A 19,034-nucleotide genomic window follows, 5' to 3' on the forward strand; every position below is an offset into this window, starting at 1 on the left:
CCCATTCTCTTGAGTCCTTCTGTGTGAGCTGGTTCAGGTTTCATGCTGCTTTGCCCCTCTTTGTTGCTATATTTTGTAACAGCAGAGGAAGGGGGAAAAACCCTGATCTTCTGATGTTTATTTGACTATTGAGGCTAATTGTTCATTTGCTGAAAAGAATAAAAGACCAAGGGTCTCTAAAATACTACATTGTCTGTGTGTGTGTGTGTGTGTGTTCATATATGAGTATTTTTGCTTGTACATGAGCATATTCTTTGTCCGTGTGTGTTAGAAAGTGAGATGTGAGCATCAAGCTTAAAATTAAGGCAAGAACATTTTATAAAGAATATTCCCTCCACCTCTTTTTTTGTCTTTTCTGCTACAAGGCGCTGCCTTCCAGCTGTAATTACACCCTGTATTTAACACTTGCGGAGAATCACTTACACATGTCCCTGCATACTCTTGCATCTTCATGTTTATCTTTCAATATATAATTGTGGTAGAAAGACAAAAGGGATGATCAGATTTCAGGAGTAAGAAGGAAGACAGAAGCAAGCTGAAATCTGAGATCACAGCTCTTTATAAATGTTTGACTCAGGAAAGAGAATTCTATCTGCTGGACTTGGTGCCCAGACAAAGCCTCAAAACACAGGCAGACCTCCACAGGCCATTAGAAAAACCATTTCTCCAGAATATGTGTCCATATAGAGAGGATGAGGAAAAGGTGGTAAAAGCCTGCCTGAGATTGTAGCCACTGGAGACTGCTGATGAAAATTGTGCATAGCTGAAAGAGCAAATCGCTCTAGTTTTTCAGTGATTGCGCTGGATTTTGAAATTAAACCCAGCGGGGCAAACGTACCTGCCTGAGCTTCAAGAGGTGTGGCGGGCTGGTGGACTTGTGGGCTTGTGAGCTACGAGCATCTATGTTTCAAGCTGCAGAGCTCTGTGCTTGTCCTGCTGCAGCATCCATGTGACTAGAGTCTCAGGACTGGTGATCTCTTTTTAGCCTATGGTAGTAGGCAGAAAGGAAGCAGATTCTACCTGGAGAGTGTGGTGGGGGAAGCTAAGGGCGGTGGCTTAGGCAGTAAGTCACAGTTCCTTCTTTTGTTTTTTTCCACATCAGGGAGGCTTTAATCCTACTCCTCAGGCTATGCTTAGGGGTGATTTAAACTGTTCAAAGTAAAGACCAGCTCTCAGAAAGCCTTCAAGGTTTCTAATTTGATTAGAATTTACTTGGTGCTAAGCGGACGGAGGTGCTGGAGTGTCTTTTTTTTTTAGGAAGAGTTAGGTTTTAAAGTCGGCTTGCGGGGTGAAAATTGCAGGTAGTCACAATTAGGCTTGAAAATCCTTTAACAAAGTATCCATCAAGCTGCTCAGACCGGGGAAGGGTGGGGAAAACTGTGGCTGGAGGGGACTGCCTGTTCTCCCTCTCCTCCAGGTTCACTTGGGGCATTTGCTCTCAGAGAATGGAGTAGGACTGGCAGTATTGAAGTTATTTTTCTCCCAGTCTCATCCAGCCAGCTGGGCATTCTTGAATTTGCTTAAGTTAAATCTATGTAGGATGCAGTTTTACTGCACCAATGGTGGGCCAAAAAAAAAAAAAAAAAAAAAAAAAATGTGCTTTTGCCTTATTTGGAAGAGGAGGAGGGTGGGCAGAAAACCTGGGACTTGATATCCCCAGCCTGACTTCGGGGACCTCTGGCTTCACTGCGACACATTTTCAGGGCCTCTAGCTAACAATTAATAGCTAATATATAACACTGAAAATGTGTTAGACATTGGTGAAAAGCTCTTTATGTATATCAACCTATTCAATACCTACAATAACTCTCTAAGATAAAACTTTATTGTCCCATTTTATAGGTGAGGAAACCACATTTTAGAGCTCCTTCACAGTTTTGTGCCTGAAGTAGCCTGTGAAGACGATGAGTGTCAGGAGTGTGTGGGTAGAGGACATGGAGAGGAACTGGAAATTTCAGCCTCTTTCTTGGGGCCCAATGGGGATGTTGTTAAGTGGGAGGATCTGCACTGTTCATCCAGTGGGGCTTGGTGATGCCAGATTCAGCTGCCTTGCTCTCTGTCTCTGGGCTTTTGCACAGGCTGCTCCCTCTGCCTAGTGTACTTGTTCCCCCACTTTCACCCCGGTAACTCTTATTCTTCTTGTAATTGCCATATGGGTTCTTCTGGACTGCTGACAGACAAAACCAGTTCACCGAAACAATGGTATAGCAGTAAAGAAAGAGTTTAATTGACGTGAGACCAACCAGGTGGGAGACAGAGTTATTACTTAAATCAATCTCCCTGAAGGCTCTGAGGCTAGAGGTTTTCAAGGATAGTTTGGTGGGCAAGGGGCTAGAGAATGGGGAATGTTGATTGGTTGGGGATGAAATCATAGGAGTGTGGAAAATGGTCCGTTTGCCCTGAGCCCCCTCTGGGTGGAGGGGGTCACAGGACCAGTTGAGTCACAAGTTGCTGGTCCAGGTGGAGTCAGCCTGTAGTCAGAAATGCAGAAGTCTAAAAAGACATCTCAAAAAGGCAGTCGTAGGTTCTATAATATTTATGTTATCTATAGGAGTGATGGGAAAAGTTACAAATGTTGTGACCTCCAGAACAATAGCTAGTTGTCATATAACTATGCCTACATCTTAGCAGAATTAAGGACTTTCATTAGTTTTGCAAAGGCGTTTTAGTTTTGGGAAGGGCTATTATCATTCTTGCTTCAGATTAAACTATAAACTAAATTGGTCCTGAAGTTGGTTGGTCTATGCTCAGGAATGACCAAGGAGAGCTTGGAGGTTAGAAGCAAGATGGAGTCAACTATGTCAGATTTCTCTTACTGTCATGATTTTGCAAAGTTAGTTTCAGTCTCTCCTGGGCTCCTGTAGCTGGATTAGTGCCTGCCATGCCCCCTTTCACAACTCTCACTCTGTCTCATTTACTAGACCAGATCCTTTTAGCCAAGGATGAAGACTTTCCACTGCTGTCTGCTCAGCACCCAGCACAATGCCTGGCTCACTGTAGTACTCAGTAAAGGCTTGCTAAATGGATGTTGAGTAAGTAAAGAGAATACAATTTCCTATCCAGTTCCTAAAATACAGACACCTCCCACTTAATATTAGGCATCCCCTCCTAAAATCAGATGTAGTGCACAAAAATGCTAACCAGAGCTGTTTCCTATTATTTGAAATGGGGAAAATGACAAAATGGTGCGCATCAACCCCAAATCCTTAGCCAATTTCTGAAAACATAGAAAAATGCCCATATGTCACTAAAAAACTTATATTAGGGTGTCAAATGCTTAAAACATTCCTTCATGATCGCAGACCACTAATGTGGTTGTTGACAAACAGCTGCTTTGTGGGCAGTAAAATCTTCTCTTCCTGTGTCATGGTTTTCCTCTCTGGTTTTACTTGCTTCTACAAGTTTTTTTCCTATACTTTCTCAAATTTTGGGGACGTTTTACAATACTAAGCAAAAATCAAGGTAAATTATCCAAGTCTGTGGAAATATGTTTGGAGCAAGCACAGCACAGGCAGAGAATGGCTCACACTGAATATGAAATCCTACCAATTGAATGTAGAATTTCACTTGTCTTTTCCATACATTGTTTGATTAAAAATAATGCCCTAGTTTTGGGTGTGTAAATGTATTTTTTTCTAAAATTCATACATCACCTGAAAAATGTTTTATCATAGCCAGTGCCTTCCTTTCTTCCTTCTGTTTTTCCTGTCTTCTTTCCTTTTTTCCTTCCTTTCTTTTTTCTTTCAAAGTATTTGAGTCCGTAAAATTTGGGTATGACCAAGGAAGGGATCAGAATATGCCACGTGACATAAATATTATTTTGAGTAAAAGGCATTTGAGAATCAACAGATGCAGGAAGAGCCTTTCTCTGCACTCCCTCATCTGCCTAAAAGCAGAACCTTCCAAAAGAATTCTGCTATCATAAATCCTGATTTAAGGAAGTACCAGGCGGAAAGGGCGACTCCTGTCACCAGAGATGAGAAGTTGACACTGGATGCATAAACACACCTTATTAAAATAAGCCTTATTGTACTATAAGGAATTGACTGATATGATTGTGGAGGCTGAGAAGTCCCATGATCTGCTGTCTGCAAGCTAGAGCCTGGGATAGCTGGTAGTATCTAGTCAGAGGCCACGTCATGCCAGACTTCTATTGACTCTGATAGAAATGGCAACATGTTTGAAAGGCCAAGGAAGAGAACTAGAGACAGAGAATAAGACATAGGGTTTATTGGCATGATTTACATACAGGGATGGTCCAGTGGTGGTGGGCTGGACAGGAGAACCACTACCATTTGTAAAAAGCATGCAGTTTATATAGCATTTTCACTTAGCACCCTCCAACTAGCAACCTTCACCTAGCAACCCCCATTTAACCCAAAACAAAGGGCCTCAATTCCTTATACAGCTTGTATTCCAAGAGATAGGCCAGGGGTTCAGATGTCCTTTATACATAAGGAGTGAGTCTTTACGTTGGCCACTCCTGAATTCCTTAGCTTGAGACGCTGAATACATATTCTTCTTAGACCATAGGGTCATTCTTAGGCCATGTTTCAATTGTGGCTGTCAGGTCCCTCTGCCACACAGCCCAGAGGCCTGAACACCAGGAGAACTGATGGCTCAAGCCTAAATTTGAAGGCCTGAGAACTAGAGGAGCTGATGGTGTAAGTCCTAGTCTGCGGGCAGGAGATGAATATTCAGTTCAAGTAGCCAGGTAGAGAGAGTCTCCTTTCCTCTGCCTTTTTGTTTGATCCAGACCTTCACCAGATTGCATGGTGCCCACTCCTGTTGGGAAGGGCAGTCTGCTTTACTGAGTCCACTGATTCAAATTCTAATCTCATCTGGAAACACCCTCACAGACACACCCAGAAATAACATGCAACCAATTATCTAGGTACCGTTTGACCCAGTCTAGTTGACGCATAAAATTTACCTCTTCCCTTGCCTTCCGTTGGTTTCTTTATATATTTCTCAGTCATTTCCCACCATTTGTTGTCCCTTGAAACTCTAATCCCTTCTCCTTGTTAAAATGGTATATAAGCTCCAAGTTCTAACAGCTTCTTTGAGCCACTTTCTTTGTGAGCTCCCAAGTACATACATGAATAAACATTGTCTTTTCTTTTGCCAGTCTGTCTTTTGTTGGTTTTATTCATAGACCCCCAAATCACTGAACCTAAGAGGATAGAAGAAAAATTTTTCTTCCCTGATACTTTAAAAAGGTCCACTTATTTCAAAACAGGACAGAGAACTGTCTTTTGTGACGTTTTTACGAATGGTGATGCCAACATGGATCACCTGTCAGTTCTTTAAGGGCCGGAGACCTGTCCCTAACTCTGAAGCCCTGGCCCTGAAGTGGGCTTGGATCCCATTTGAGAAATCTACCTACATGGCTCTTGGCTCCTGGCCATTCCTCCATCTCTCTGGTCTATGGAGATGCCCAGAATTCTTGACTCATCAGTGTGATTAAGACACTACATCTTTTGTTATAAAAGCAAATATATTACAAAAGCAGAGACATTTAATATTGGTTTTTCCCTTCTTTCACATGGTAACAGAACCCCTGAATTTTAGCTGAACATAGAATGAAGACTATATTTTCCAGCCTCCCTGGCAGTTGGTGTGGCCACATGACTGGTTCTCATCAATGGAATATGAATGGAAGTGATACGTGTCATATCTGGGGTATTGATATTTTTGGAAGCCTGGGGGTCAACAAAGATCCCCAACATTGTCATAAAGCAGTTTTTTCCAGCTAGACCTTGTGCAAACTGTTAGAGCTCAAGATTGCACAGCTCACATTTAGTGAAATCGGGAACACGTTCAGCACAGTCCCTGGCATGAAGGAGGAATTCAACAAATACATGTGTTGAGTGAATGAATGGATGAATAAAAGATGTTAGAGATCTAGGTGATCATGCTGAATGTTGGTCTTCTTTCATTATTCAGGATGGATGACTTATGAGTCAAAGACAATCTTAGTTCTATTTTCAGTGCTCCCAGGCTGCTGATTGCTGTCACCTGCACCTCTCCATTACCTGTATGAGATCCCTCTAGGTGGTAGCACCCTCCTTATTTTGTGTGCCCACACATGACCCCAATCCTCTCATAGGAGTTTTGCTAATTTGTTGGGGCCTGAAAAGAAACAGAGTTGAAACTAAAGCATGTTGTTTTATGGAATTTGCCAACCTGTCTTATATCATAGCTAGTTTCTTTCTTTTAAAAATGTATTCCATGGATTCAAGCATAGATTATCAAATAAAGGAACAGAAACTCACTCCTTGTGTAGCAGGAAGAGGGTATAGCACCTTGGGTATAACAACCTTTTCCCATACAAGATAAAGTAGAAAGGGCCCATTTGAAGCCTTCCAGAGCTCAGTTACCAAGAAGTGCAGGAGTTCTCAGAGCTTAATTTCCTTGTACCTGGTGTGGTTACCTTGAACTTTGCTCCCAATTGAATCAGGCCTTAGGGTGCACTAACCCTCCTGCATAATAGATCTAGCCACTCAGGGAGGGAGATAAGCCTGACACTAGCTAACAGAGGCTTTCTAAGCAGCCTGCCTATATCCTTAGCACTGTACCCTTGGATTTTTATCTTTTTTATTTGGAAAAAACTATTACAAGGACATGGGGCCTAACAGCTTTGATTGTCTTGATAGTTTGTTGATTAAGTCCAGGAGATGCTGGCATCTGCAAATACACCTTATTAGGTATGATCAGGCAAGTAAATTGTCCCTGCCCTCCAGCATGCTGCAATAATTAACTCTAATACCAACAACTAGAAGTTAATCACAGCAGGTGCAAAGCCAGGCTCTCTTTGTCTGCCTGCAAAACCTTTTTCCCACCATGGCTTCATAAGGTGTTAGCTCTGAGACTTGGAACAGGTGCTTTGTAAAAGAGCCTTACCTTTCTGTAAAAGCATTCCACATGTTATGATTTTAATTTAATTAGGTTTTAAAAAGGTTAACCATGACATGTTAATAGCTTAAGTTTCACATTAATATTCTGAGAACGCTGTTTAGCCCAGCCACTTGTGATTCAAAAAGATGTTTTTCCAGAAAATGATTTGGCTTCTAGGACAATTACAGAAAAACAGCTTTCATTTGATTAAGATGGGTATCTTGCTATTAAGAAATGTTGTTGAAATGAAATATATATAAGACATTGAAAAACATTAAAACTTTAGCTTGATACAATTCATCTTTGAGAGAGGGAGATGGGGCAGTATGTTTATGGAGATTATCTCAAAGGTGGCTAATGTCCTTCAGCAATAGGCGAATTAGTGGACTGTGCTTGTGATGTGCTGTGTGTTGTCTACCTAATGGTTTATTTATTTGCCTGAGAGCCACTGTTTTCATTAGGGAGTTTAGAGAGCAAAGCAAGATGATATTTACTAGCCTGGCAAACGAGTAAGCTCTGTTCATGTTTCTTCTTTTGCTATCATGGCTAATCATTGTTTTTAAAAATAGCTGTTCAATATGCTAATGGATCCTGTGGAAACAGGAATAAACCATAACTTCCTGTAGAGGGAGGGAGCAAGGAATAATTCAGTCGTACATGCACATATGTCTACTCTGTGCCAAGCATTGTGCTAGCTCTGTGGGCACAAAGGTGATGAAGCCAGGGGCCTGCCCTCCAGATATTCCTGATGAGCAGGGAGCTGGCATCAATTATGCAATTAACCCTCATTATATAGTGTAACAGGTGCTTTTCTTGCCCCAAAGAAACACAGGGGACAAGTAATTAGTTCAGTCTGGTGTGATTGGAGATGGCTGCAAAAAGCAGGGAGGAGCTGGGACTTGAAGGACTAGATGATTTTGCCAGAGGTAGACTGTTGCTTAAACCAGTGGTTCTCAAAGCCGGTGGAAGGTGTGGTGTGTGTGTGTATGTGTGTCTGTGTGTGTTTTTTTTGTGTGTGTGCACAGAGGTGTGTGTTTTAACCAGTTTTCCAGGTGATTCTGATCCTAACTAAAGCTCAGAACATGCTGATTCATGGCCCGTCTGGTCAACTGTGAGACATTTGACTTGACCAGAGCTTTGAGATTGATGGGGGTATGGAGGGATGGGGTACCAGGCTGTGAAGCTGGAAATGTCAATTGAGGTCAAGTTTGAAGCAAGGGAAGGGAAGATATTAATATTTATATTAGCTATCTATATGTGGGCTTTTGTAATGATGGTTCTGGTGCCAGGTAACAGGAACCAGCTGGAATGAGCTTAAACAAATAGGAAATTTATGAAAAAGATACCATGATATCTCATTGCTATCCAAGGGAGAACTCAACAACCAGGCCTCAGGAAGGTATTTTTTTTTCTTTCTCTAGTTCATTATTTCCTTAGGATAGATTCCCAGATGTAAGATAACTGGTTCAGAGAGTATGAACAATTTCATGGCTCTTGAGGGGTGTGGCCAAGTAGCTTCTCAAAGTTTGTAGCAGTATACAAGGCCACCAGCATTGAACATAAACACTGGTTTTACCACATCCTTATCAACATTAATTTTATTGTTTCTAATTTGATAGGGGGAAATGATGCATCATTGTTGCTGTTTCAATTGATTGATGACTAATGAAGTCATTAAAAATGTGATTATTGACCAACTGTGTAGCCTTCCCTTCCTGAAAAGGATTTTTTGTCCTTATTTTATGAGGAGAGGACCTACTCTACTCTCCAGGGATTCAGAATAACCATAATTCTAGCAAAATAAAGAGGAAATCATATTGGTTTCGGTGGCTCCAGAGCTGTCAGCTTAACAATGGGAGCATCATCATTACTGTCTTCATTAGCAGCTGAAAAAGCCAAGGTGCCAAGAGAACCTGCCCAAATCCCAGCCCTGCCACTTACAGGCCTCGTGATTTGGTGTACGTTTCTGCATTCCTCTGAGCCCTAGTTTCGTCATCTGTAAAATAGGGTTAATCCGCCCTACCTACTTATATGATATTTTGAAGATCAGAATGAGGTCAGATACTTGAAAATGCTTGATAAACTGTAAAGAACTATAAAAATGTAAGCTATTGCTATTATTATATTGGCTTGTGCAAACGAACAGTCTCCGCGACATTGCATCAGGTCAGGACTTTTACCGTTGATTAAAAGTAGAAACTTCAGCCTTTTCACTTCTCACACATGGGATTCAATTCATAGATGCAAATTCAGGAAAGATATTTATTGTGTTTGAGATATTTTTACTCCTACCAGCAGGTGATGGGCTTCACAAATATGTGGAAGGACCTGACATTTCAGACCTCTTGGGCGCATAATTTTCTCCCCCTGTCCCTCCCTCCCTTCCCTCCTTCCAGGTGCTAAGAACTGGGAGTAAATAGCGAGCAAGAGGTGACCCAATTCCCGCTCTCATGGAGCTTGTGCGCTTATTCAGAAGGACATGCTGCCCAGTGTCCCTGGGTTTGGCGTGGGTCTTTAAGTTGATTGAACAGTGCTTTACAGTTTATGAGGTATGTTTATAGCAATCAATATATTTGATTCTTCCAACTTCATCATGAGGAAGACTAAGAGGTATAATATTTTGGAGTCAGAAAGGTGAGGTGTCTTGCCTAAAATCCCATGGCAGAGTCCGTTGTGGGGCCGGGACCTGTGTCCAGTTCCCTGGTGACTAATTTGGTGACTTTTCCATGACAATACACTCCTCTGTCCTTTTCATTCTCATATCTGCAAGGGGATAAACTTAGCCCTGCTTCGATGAGGGAATCAAAATAATGGGATTCCCCTGCAGAATCCTAACTCACCTTAAAACTGGCATGGCTTTTGTGATGTGTGAAATGCTGCTCCAAACGTAATTAAGAAAAGAAAGCCTGGCAGCCAGAAATTAAAAAGCTAAAATAAAAGAGATACCGTCTGAAAAGTCCCCACTGACCTAAAGAGCCAGGTAGCGGGTCCGCTGGGGTCAGAGGGGTTGTTGCTGGGAGGTGGCTGTGGCACTGCAGCAGCTCAGCTCTGCTCTCTGATGGAAAAATGTCCTGCCAGTCAATGGAATTACTGGAGATGGTTCTGAGGGATAAAGGGAGATAAATGAGCCAGATAGAAGAGCTTGCAGAAAATTGAACAAAACCAGAAGAAGATGAGATGGGCTAAAAAAAAAGCAGTTCAGGGAACCTGGGTAAGAGAAGCCTGCGTTCCTTAGCCTGTATTCACTGAGGAGGGAGAGAAGAGGTGCAGTCTACACAACTGGCTGTTGGGGAAGGTTGGTCTGAGACATGGGCCTGGGAATGGCAGTTTCACTCCCTCCTCTGAGTCCTCTGCACATCGTGGCTGTACAGTAGGAGGATTTACTCTCCTGATGATCTCCTCCACTGGGCCGTGAACCCTTACAGGGAGAACTACCGTGTTGAGCTTTTGTGTCCAGCATCTGGTAGGGTGCCCTGGGCATATCCATGCTAGCAAGCTGGCATCATGGGATTGTGTGAAGCGATGCCTGCTAAATTTCTGCTTAATTTATTATAGTTTTCAAGGCTCTGAGATATTTTGAACATGAAATAATAAATGCTACTACATACCAAGTATTCCCTGACTTAAGTCAGGGCAGGAGCATAGAACTAGATTTGGGAAATAATTCTGTCCCATGAATCTGCAGGTGAAACATAGATATGGGACAATTACCCTGTAACCCAGGCCAGGGTGATTTTTTAAATACCCAAATTTCTGGGAAGTGGCTTCATTCTCTGCTTTAGTCTCAGGGAAGAATGGTTTGGCTGTTGGCTTCTGAATCAGATATGGGCTGTAGCATCCTGCTTTCCCATGGACAGGAACAGCCTGCTCTCTGGGTTCACCTTCTGAAGCCTGCAATAGAGAAAGGTAATAATGAGTCTCTTTTCTGTACCTGCCTCCCTACTCATTTCCTCTGTCTTTTACCTTCTCCAGCCTCGTCCATACATGAATGCCTATAACCACGACAGCAGCTTCCCGAGTGCCTCCAATTTCCCCAGCCTTTTGGGACCACCTTCCAGTTGACAGTGCAATAGAATGGCTTGAATCTTTTTCTTGGGAAGCCTAGTATTCCCCCAATATCTCCAAGAATTATGGATAGTCTTTTGTTGCTTCTCTAGCTCCAAGTCCCTGCTTTTAGTGAATTCTTTCTTCATCTTTTCTCATTGTCTTTCCTCCTGTGTATACCGTCCGTTTCCGCACATCATCTCCCCTACAGGGGCACAGCCCCTTCCTTCTCCTTTAATTCCCGGGACAACCATACACACAAAGCCATGACACCTGGCCGAATTTTGGGGTACTGACTTTACTGAGTACCATTGATTACATTGTCGTATCATATAACAAATGGTTTTCACAAAGTCAGAGAAAAAAAAACAGATAAGATTGGAGCCTCCTCATTTTCATTAGCTCTACTAACCACCATGTTGTTTTGGGTCTTCCACTCTCTTTCCTTCTTCACATCTCTTTTTTCCTTCCCTGAATTGCTTTATTCCTCCCTTGCAGATTGCCTTTGGAAACAGACTCAGGAGAAGGACGGGGAGGAGCTGAACTGAGCCAACCCCAGTTATTCTTCTGAAATTTGCCAATCGTGGGGTACATTTGCAAAAAATAGCTCCCAAGAGGAGGGATAAAAACCAGTTTGGAGAGAGGCCAGGAAAATTCTTCACTGGGAAACTATTCTAAACCTGTTGAAATGTGTTAGTTTGTCATTGTCTATTCTCAGCCCAGCCTGACAAGCTTTCATATCTAAATGTAAAACAGTAGCCAAAAGGAGACTCTGTGATTTCCAGTGTTTCACTGCTCAGATAGTTTCATAAAGTGGATTCCTTCCACACTTTAGCTGCCACTATCACTCTTTAGATGTTAAGTGTCACATGCCAGCCAGCAGGCAGCTCAAACCGTCACTGTTGGCTTCTGTTTTCATTTATTTCATGACAGCTGTCATTTAAAATCAACATTTATTGAGCACCTAATAATAGGTCTGGGCTAGGAATGGTGGAATATACAAATTGGATTAAGACATGCTCCCAGCCCTCAAGGGAGTCATGCTGTAGCAGAAAATAAACATAAGGTTGTGTTATGTCCTCTAAAGGGCTTTTGAAAAGATTACAGTACACTACCTGTGAAGTAGGGAAGGCAGATGATGACCTGACTCGAAGAATGATGCAACAGAAACTCAGAGCTGTGTAGTCACTGGTCCAGACTTTCACAGCTAAGAAATGATAGAACCAGAACTAGGACCTGTGGTTTTTAACTCCTGATCTACTCTCCTTTCTTGTATCATGGGCGCACGTTGGGTATATCACATTACCAGAAAGAGAAAAGAATGTTCCGAAAGTTATTGGATTGGTTCCACATATGGAAGAAACTTACCAGCTCTTGGGAAAAAGAATATGTCGTGGTAGGCAGTAGTTTTCCTGTTTATATTTTTCTTAAAAGCCGGTGTCCAAATGCATCAGCCTCAATAAACCATATTGGGATGATTGTCAGGAGAATTATACTCCAAGGGATGTTTAGCTTTTTCATGTTAGCTAGGTATAAATTCTTGTTTTGTGAAAGTTGTTATCCTATTCATGGGTAGATTTCTTTTTTTTTTTTTTTTTTTTGAGACAGAGTCTCGCTCTGTTGCCCAGGCTGGAGTGCAGTGGTGCAATCTCGGCTCACTGCAAGCTCCGCCTCCCAGGTTCACGCCATTCTCCTGCCTCAGCCTCTCCGAGTAGCTGGGACTACAGGCGCCCACCACCATGCCCGGCTAATTTTTTATATTTTTAGTAGAGATGGGGTTTCACCGTGGTCTCGATCTCCTGCATGGGTAGATTTCTAAGCAAATATTACTTATGAGAGCTGAATAAAAAATTGTTGACACCCTAGAGTTCAATAAACACTTACTGAAGGTACATAATTAGGCAAATTGTATGATAAAGTCTATTTTGATATAATTTACTATTTCTTAAATCTTATTTATTTTCTCCTGGTTCAAGAAAGCACAGTGAGGAAGATGTGAACCATGAGTGTACAAAGTCTGTGAGGTGGTGAAATCCTAGAAAACAGAGAGGCAGAGCAGACACTAAATCTATTTTCAACATCATCCAAATCAGATTTTCATAGTGAACTGTCATTTTCTTTATGCAAGCCTTTATACATTCCAGAACTGCTGTCAGCCATATTGAAATGTATGCGGACTCTGTCTCCAGAGCCACAAAGCAGAGAAAGGAAGCAAACCTTCATGGCATTACTGAGCTGCTGAACAAACAGCTCTGGAAGACTGCCTTTTTCTGACTTGCTTCCTTATTGTTGGGTCAGGTTGATTTGAGGTTTTTGAGTACTTGTAAAACAAAACACCAAAACAAAACAAAACACATTTGCCATTTTAATTGTCCTTTTACTTTACTCTTTCATTAGCACGAATAACTGAGAGTTGGACTATTCTGAGATTTCTGTCTCTGATAGTGTCAAAGTTCTTCTGTAGGACTGTACACAGATGATCCAAACATGTGTAGGTCTTTGCTGTGATCACAGAAAAATATATGAAGGTTGTGTGTGTGTTAGTTTGTGGGAAAAAAGTCACAGTGATTGATGTAAATTAATCAGCCCCTAGCATGGTTCCTGGCATGGATGCTTGATAGTACTTATTGACTATAAATAAATACTTATTGACTATTGGGCTATAGACCTCTGATAAATGTAGAATAAATTATTATCTCTCTCTTGAAACCATCACTATGATATTAAACACTTGTCTGCATATGGCTTGTGTGGTTTAAATATGTCTTGTCATATTACTCAGTATTATTTGATAAATAATAGGATTGTTGTTTGAGAATAATAATAATCGTTACCATTTATTGTTTTGTAGGTGTTAGGATCTGTGCCAAGTATTTTGTATATGTTGCTTCATTTCATCTTATTAGTATTCTATAAGGTAGGCATTATTATCCTCATCTTAAAAATGAGGAAATCGAGGCTTTCTTTTGGTGGAAAAGTTAACATAATATATTCAAATGTACCAGTCTTTTTATTTGTAATCAATCCTGTAAGTGTCTTCTTTAAGAAATCGTTCTCTATCTTAAGGTCTAAAATATATTCACCTAAATTTTCTTCTAAAAGTTTCAATTTTTTTTGACATGTAAGACTTTAATTCATCTGGGCTTGACTTTAACATGTGGGACCTTTGATCTTATTCCATATGGACAATTATTTTATTTCCAACTCTATTTAGTTAAGAGTTTCTCTTTTCTCTTCTGACATATCTTGCCAGCTCTGACATACATCAGTGATCCACACGTGCATCCACACAATGAGGTATTCTACAGCAGGTCAAAGCAGCCTACATGCAGCGATATGAATGAATCCGTGCAATATGTGATGGACTAATGAGGAGAGCGTGTCAAGAACCAAGAAATGTGATGAATCGAATTCTGTCCATCTGAGGTCCTAGGGGAAAAAACACAACCCAAGGTTAAAGCAAGTTAAATGATTTGCCCAGGCTCACTTGGCTGGGAAAGAGGTAGAGCTTCAAAACTGTAAAACCAGTTCATCTGAGTCCAGACGCCAAGGTTTTCCACCCGACAGTGCAGCACAGTCCATTTTATAACCTTCCTTGAAGAGGTAACATCTATACTTCCTACTGATAAACAGAATACCATGCAGAGTTAGAAGACTCTAGAAGGTGCCTCCCTCTTGGATCCCCGAGGTCCTCGATCCATTAGCTATCTCCCCTCTCCCCTGTGTCTCCCACCCTCACCTCTTCTAGTCTCCTTTCCACTAACGGATGTGCTTGAATTCTTGATTATGCTTGCATATACTTGCATCTTCGCATATACTTGCATCTTGAAGAAAGAAGAACAAACCCTCCTTTGACTTCTTCCCCCTCCCCTCTCAGCACTTGGTATATCTTGTCACAGTTCTCACTTGCTTATCCCCCTCTTACACAGAAGCCCTGCAGGGCAGGGTCAGCTTTCTTGTTCACTGTTGTACGTACTACCTAACACAGGACTGGCCTGTAGTAGGCTTTTAATAAATATTTGTCTAATTAATGAATAAAGGTGGTATACTTACATGTTTTGAATCCCCTATTTCTAGTTTTGCCTCATCCTAGACTCTTGAAAGAGTCCTGTTCTGGGGTGAGGGAATGTGAGATTGTTCTAGATGAGGAACTGATGATTTAGTAAGCCAGCCTTGTGGTCCGGCACACTGCTACCACGTCTTCCAGTTCTAGTAACCAGGTTCTTGCTTCATTCCTGGTTAATAAGCTTCTACCTCTTAGCTCAGTGTCAGTAAAGAGATCCCTGCTTAATACCTCTGGCAGCCCAAAGGCATGGTCCTGCAATGAGCCTTAGTCTTCTGAACTGAGTCCCTGCCACCCTCACTACATGCTCCAACACAGTTTTTCCTCCAGCCTGCAACCCATGTACTTCTCCCCAATACACCAACTTCATTCTGCTTTGTGCCTCTTGCAGGGGCCTTCCAGGGAGCTGCCATATCTTATACACCACAAGCCATCTGCTCACTTTTCTTCATGCAAGTGCCCATTGTAACATGTCGCTGAGCCCCAGAAGAATCCAGCCACCGTCCAGGGGGTCCTTAGGATCATTTCAGGCAGAACCACTGAGCCCCAGATTCTTGCTGTCCATGAAGGATGGGAAGGTTTTAGGGGGAGTGAGAAGAATGGGACAGGAAGGCAGAGGAGAAGGCAGAAGAGCCCCAGGAAACTGGTAGTGGTCAGTCATGGTGTAGGTCCCACACCCTGTTTGAGGAAGAGACTCTGTCACAGTGGGAGTGGGTGGCCCAAGCTGAGGAGGAAGCATATGTTCTTTGTCTTCTATTTCCAATACCTACCACAGAGCCTGACATAAACAGGTAGTCAGCAGATGTTAGTGGAATGGCAGGAACATATTCAGTGCAGGCTGTATCCCTAACACCCTATGTGACTTTGGACTAATCAATTCACCCTGAGCCTCAATTTTCCCATCCGTTAACTATGGATCATCATGACTCTCATGTCATTTCAAGGGTGAAATAATTTAATGCACTTGGGAATGTGACATCGATAGCCTCCAATATTTTTTCAGCATGTTGTCCTATCAGTAGTAGGTTTTAAATATACGTACTCCGATGTAAGTATATTTATATATTTTAAAATTACATATTCATTCTATTATTATTTACATAATACATATTTTTAAAGGATTAGGCAAAAATAAATAGAAGTTCTAATGTATTCTTCTTATGACCGAATGAATGATCTTGTGCACCCCTGGGTTGCATTTATCTTACTTTGGAGATCATGATTTTAAAGTCTGATATACACAGAAGTGGGAAGACAAAATATTAAACTGTTTTTACTCACAACACTTCTGACTCTGAATGCATGGTCTTTTCCAATGCCACTTCAACTCTCAGACACAAGCTGGATGTACTAAAACTCAATTCAGTTTTGACGTTATCTACCTAGAGTCATCATCAGATCCCACAAATTAAGGATTTAGTCCCACAAGACTGTCCCCACTTTCAGATGCCAGTCACAAGTCCCAGGTTGTCACTGGCACTTCTGACCAATTGGCTATAAATTCAGAGGGTTCCCACAATACACTCTGCAGGTTCAATAATTTGCTAGAATGACTCACAGAACTCAGGAAAGTACTTTACTTAGTATTAATGGTTTATTATAAAGGATATGATGCATGAACAGCCAAATGGAAGAGAGGCATAGGCCAAGGTATGGGGGAGGGCGTGGGCCTTCCATGCCTTCTCCAGGTGTGCCACCCTCCCAGCACCTCCTTGTGTTCACCAAATCCAAAGATCTCCAAACCCATTTGTTTAGAGGGTTGTTTTTTTTTTAAATGGAGACATGATTGATTAAATCATTGGCCACTGATGATTGAATCCAGCTGTGTTAGTCCATTCTCATGCTGCCATAAAGGACTGTCCCAGACTGGATAATTTACAAAGGAAAGAGTTTTAATTGACTCACAGTTCTGCATGGCTGGGAAGGCCTCAGGAAACATACAATCATGGTGGAAGGGGAAGCAAACGTGTCCTTCTTTGTGTGATGGTAGGAAGAAGTGCAGATCAAAAGGGGGAGAAGCCGCTTATAAAACCATCAGATCTCATGAGAACTCATTCATTATCACGAAAAGAGCAGCATGGGGGTAACTGCCCTCATGATTCAATTACTTCCCACCCGGTCACTCCCATGAGACATGGCGATTATGGGAACTACAATTCAAGATGAGATTGGGTGGGGAGAGAGCCAAACCATGTCACCAATCTCCAGCCCTATCCCCTCTCCTAAGGTCCCCAGGTAGGAATGATAGTTTCAACTGTCTAATCCCATGGTTGATTCCTCTGGCAACAAGCCTTCATCCTGAAGCATTTAGGGGCCCACCAAGAGTCACCTCATTAGCATAAACTCAGGTACAGTTGAAAGGGGCTTGTTATGAATAACAAAAGATGTTCTTATTACCCCTATCACTAGGAAATTCAGGGTTTCAGAAGCTCTGTGTCAGGAACCTGGGACAAAGACCAAATATACATTTCTTATTGTATCACAGATGTCTATGGATTGCTGCTCATATTAGCATTTTAGTGGCAAAAATGTAATGCCACTAAAGTATTGCTCACCGATATTTGTCTGATCAATAAAGTACATTGTATCAATGGTAAAAATATACACCACTCCCTCCACCCCATAGGATTCAGTAAAGTTACTTTCATATTAAATTTTAAAATGCTGATCATAAACATTTATGTTTTTCCTGAGTTGGCTCTCAGCCAGAAAGGGTGGCTCACCACCAGTTTAATGTCACTAGTAGCCACATGTGTTTCCTGGAAATGTAAATTCTTACACTTATTAAAGCAAAATTCTCCTTAAGGTACTATAAACAGACGTCGTGGAGGCATTACCCACAACAGCAGAGAAAACTTCCCTCTTCTTGCTCCATCAAAGAAGTCACATTGGCGATAAGCTGGAGTTCATTTATTCCTTCACTTAACAAATACTTATGAGTGCAAGGCACTGGGATAGTCCCTGGAAATAAGAGATTAAACAGGAGCGATATGGTCTTACCCTTGTTAAAAGAAAAACCTTCAGATAAATTTAACAGAGTTTAATTGAGCAAAGAATGGTTTGTGAATTGGGCATCCCCGAACCAGAACAGGTTCAGAGACATTCTGGCATTGCCACATGGTTGAAGAAGAGTTATAAACAGAAAAAGGACAGTGACATATGGAAAATAGAAATGAGGTCCAGAAACAGCTAAATAGTTACAGCTTGGTGTTTGCTTATTTGAACATGATTTAAACAGTTGGCCATCTTTGAGTAGCCAAAACTAGGTGATTGGTACAAGAGTAGGTTACAGCCTGTTTACACATCCAGCTGGGTTATGCTTCACTATGTAGGGAGAAACCTTTAGTCTGAAATTAAAATATATAAGGAGGAAGCTTTAGGTTAAACTTAATTTAACACCTTCAGGGACTTTACACACTGAGGTGAAAGACGACCACATACAAATGAGACAATTACAGATAGGGTTAGTCTATGAAGGAAACACTCTCAGTGCTAAGATAGTGAACTGTGGGGGTAGGCATGGAACTGCCTGATGGTCAGGGAAAGCTTCTCTGAAGACGTGACATTTCAGCCCGATCTGAAGGATGAGAAGCCTTATGAGGAGTATGTAATCAGGCCCTGGGACAGAGTGTTGGAAAGCATGAGGTGGGAAAGGGAAAGATTGGAGAGTGGTAAGCTAAAGGGAGAGGGGCACAATGCACAGTTCAAGAGGAAGATAGAGACCATCCTTGCAGGAAGGCAGAGATCATCCATGTAGGAAGGCAGGGACCATCCATGCAGGAAGGCAGGGACCATCCATGCAGGAAGGCAGGGACCATCCATGCAGGAAGGCAGAGATCATCCAGGCAGGAGGGTAGAGACCATCCATGCAGGAAGTTAGAGATCATCTATGCAGGAAGGTAGAGGCCATCCAGGCAGGAAGGCAGAGACCATATGATGCAGGAAGGCAGACAATCCACGCAGGGAGGCAGACACCATCCATTCAGGAAGGTAGAGACCATCCAGGCAGGAGGGTAGAGACCATTCATGC

General features: G+C 41.9%; 1 long non-coding RNA gene across 1 annotated transcript in view; it reads left to right on the forward strand.

Annotated features, from left to right (window-relative positions):
- LOC131382400 (uncharacterized) overlaps positions 1-10,804 on the forward strand; it is a 41,843-nt gene extending 31,039 nt beyond the window's left edge. The window contains exon 3 of the long non-coding RNA XR_009211859.1: positions 10,680-10,804. This is a non-coding gene — a long non-coding RNA (uncharacterized LOC131382400). The remainder of the gene's footprint in view (positions 1-10,679) is intronic.
- The last annotated feature ends 8,230 nt before the right edge of the window (positions 10,805-19,034 follow it).

This window comes from Hylobates moloch, unplaced genomic scaffold (assembly GCF_009828535.3).
Source record: "Hylobates moloch isolate HMO894 unplaced genomic scaffold, HMol_V3 SCAFFOLD_23, whole genome shotgun sequence".
NCBI lineage: Eukaryota > Metazoa > Chordata > Mammalia > Primates > Hylobatidae > Hylobates > Hylobates moloch.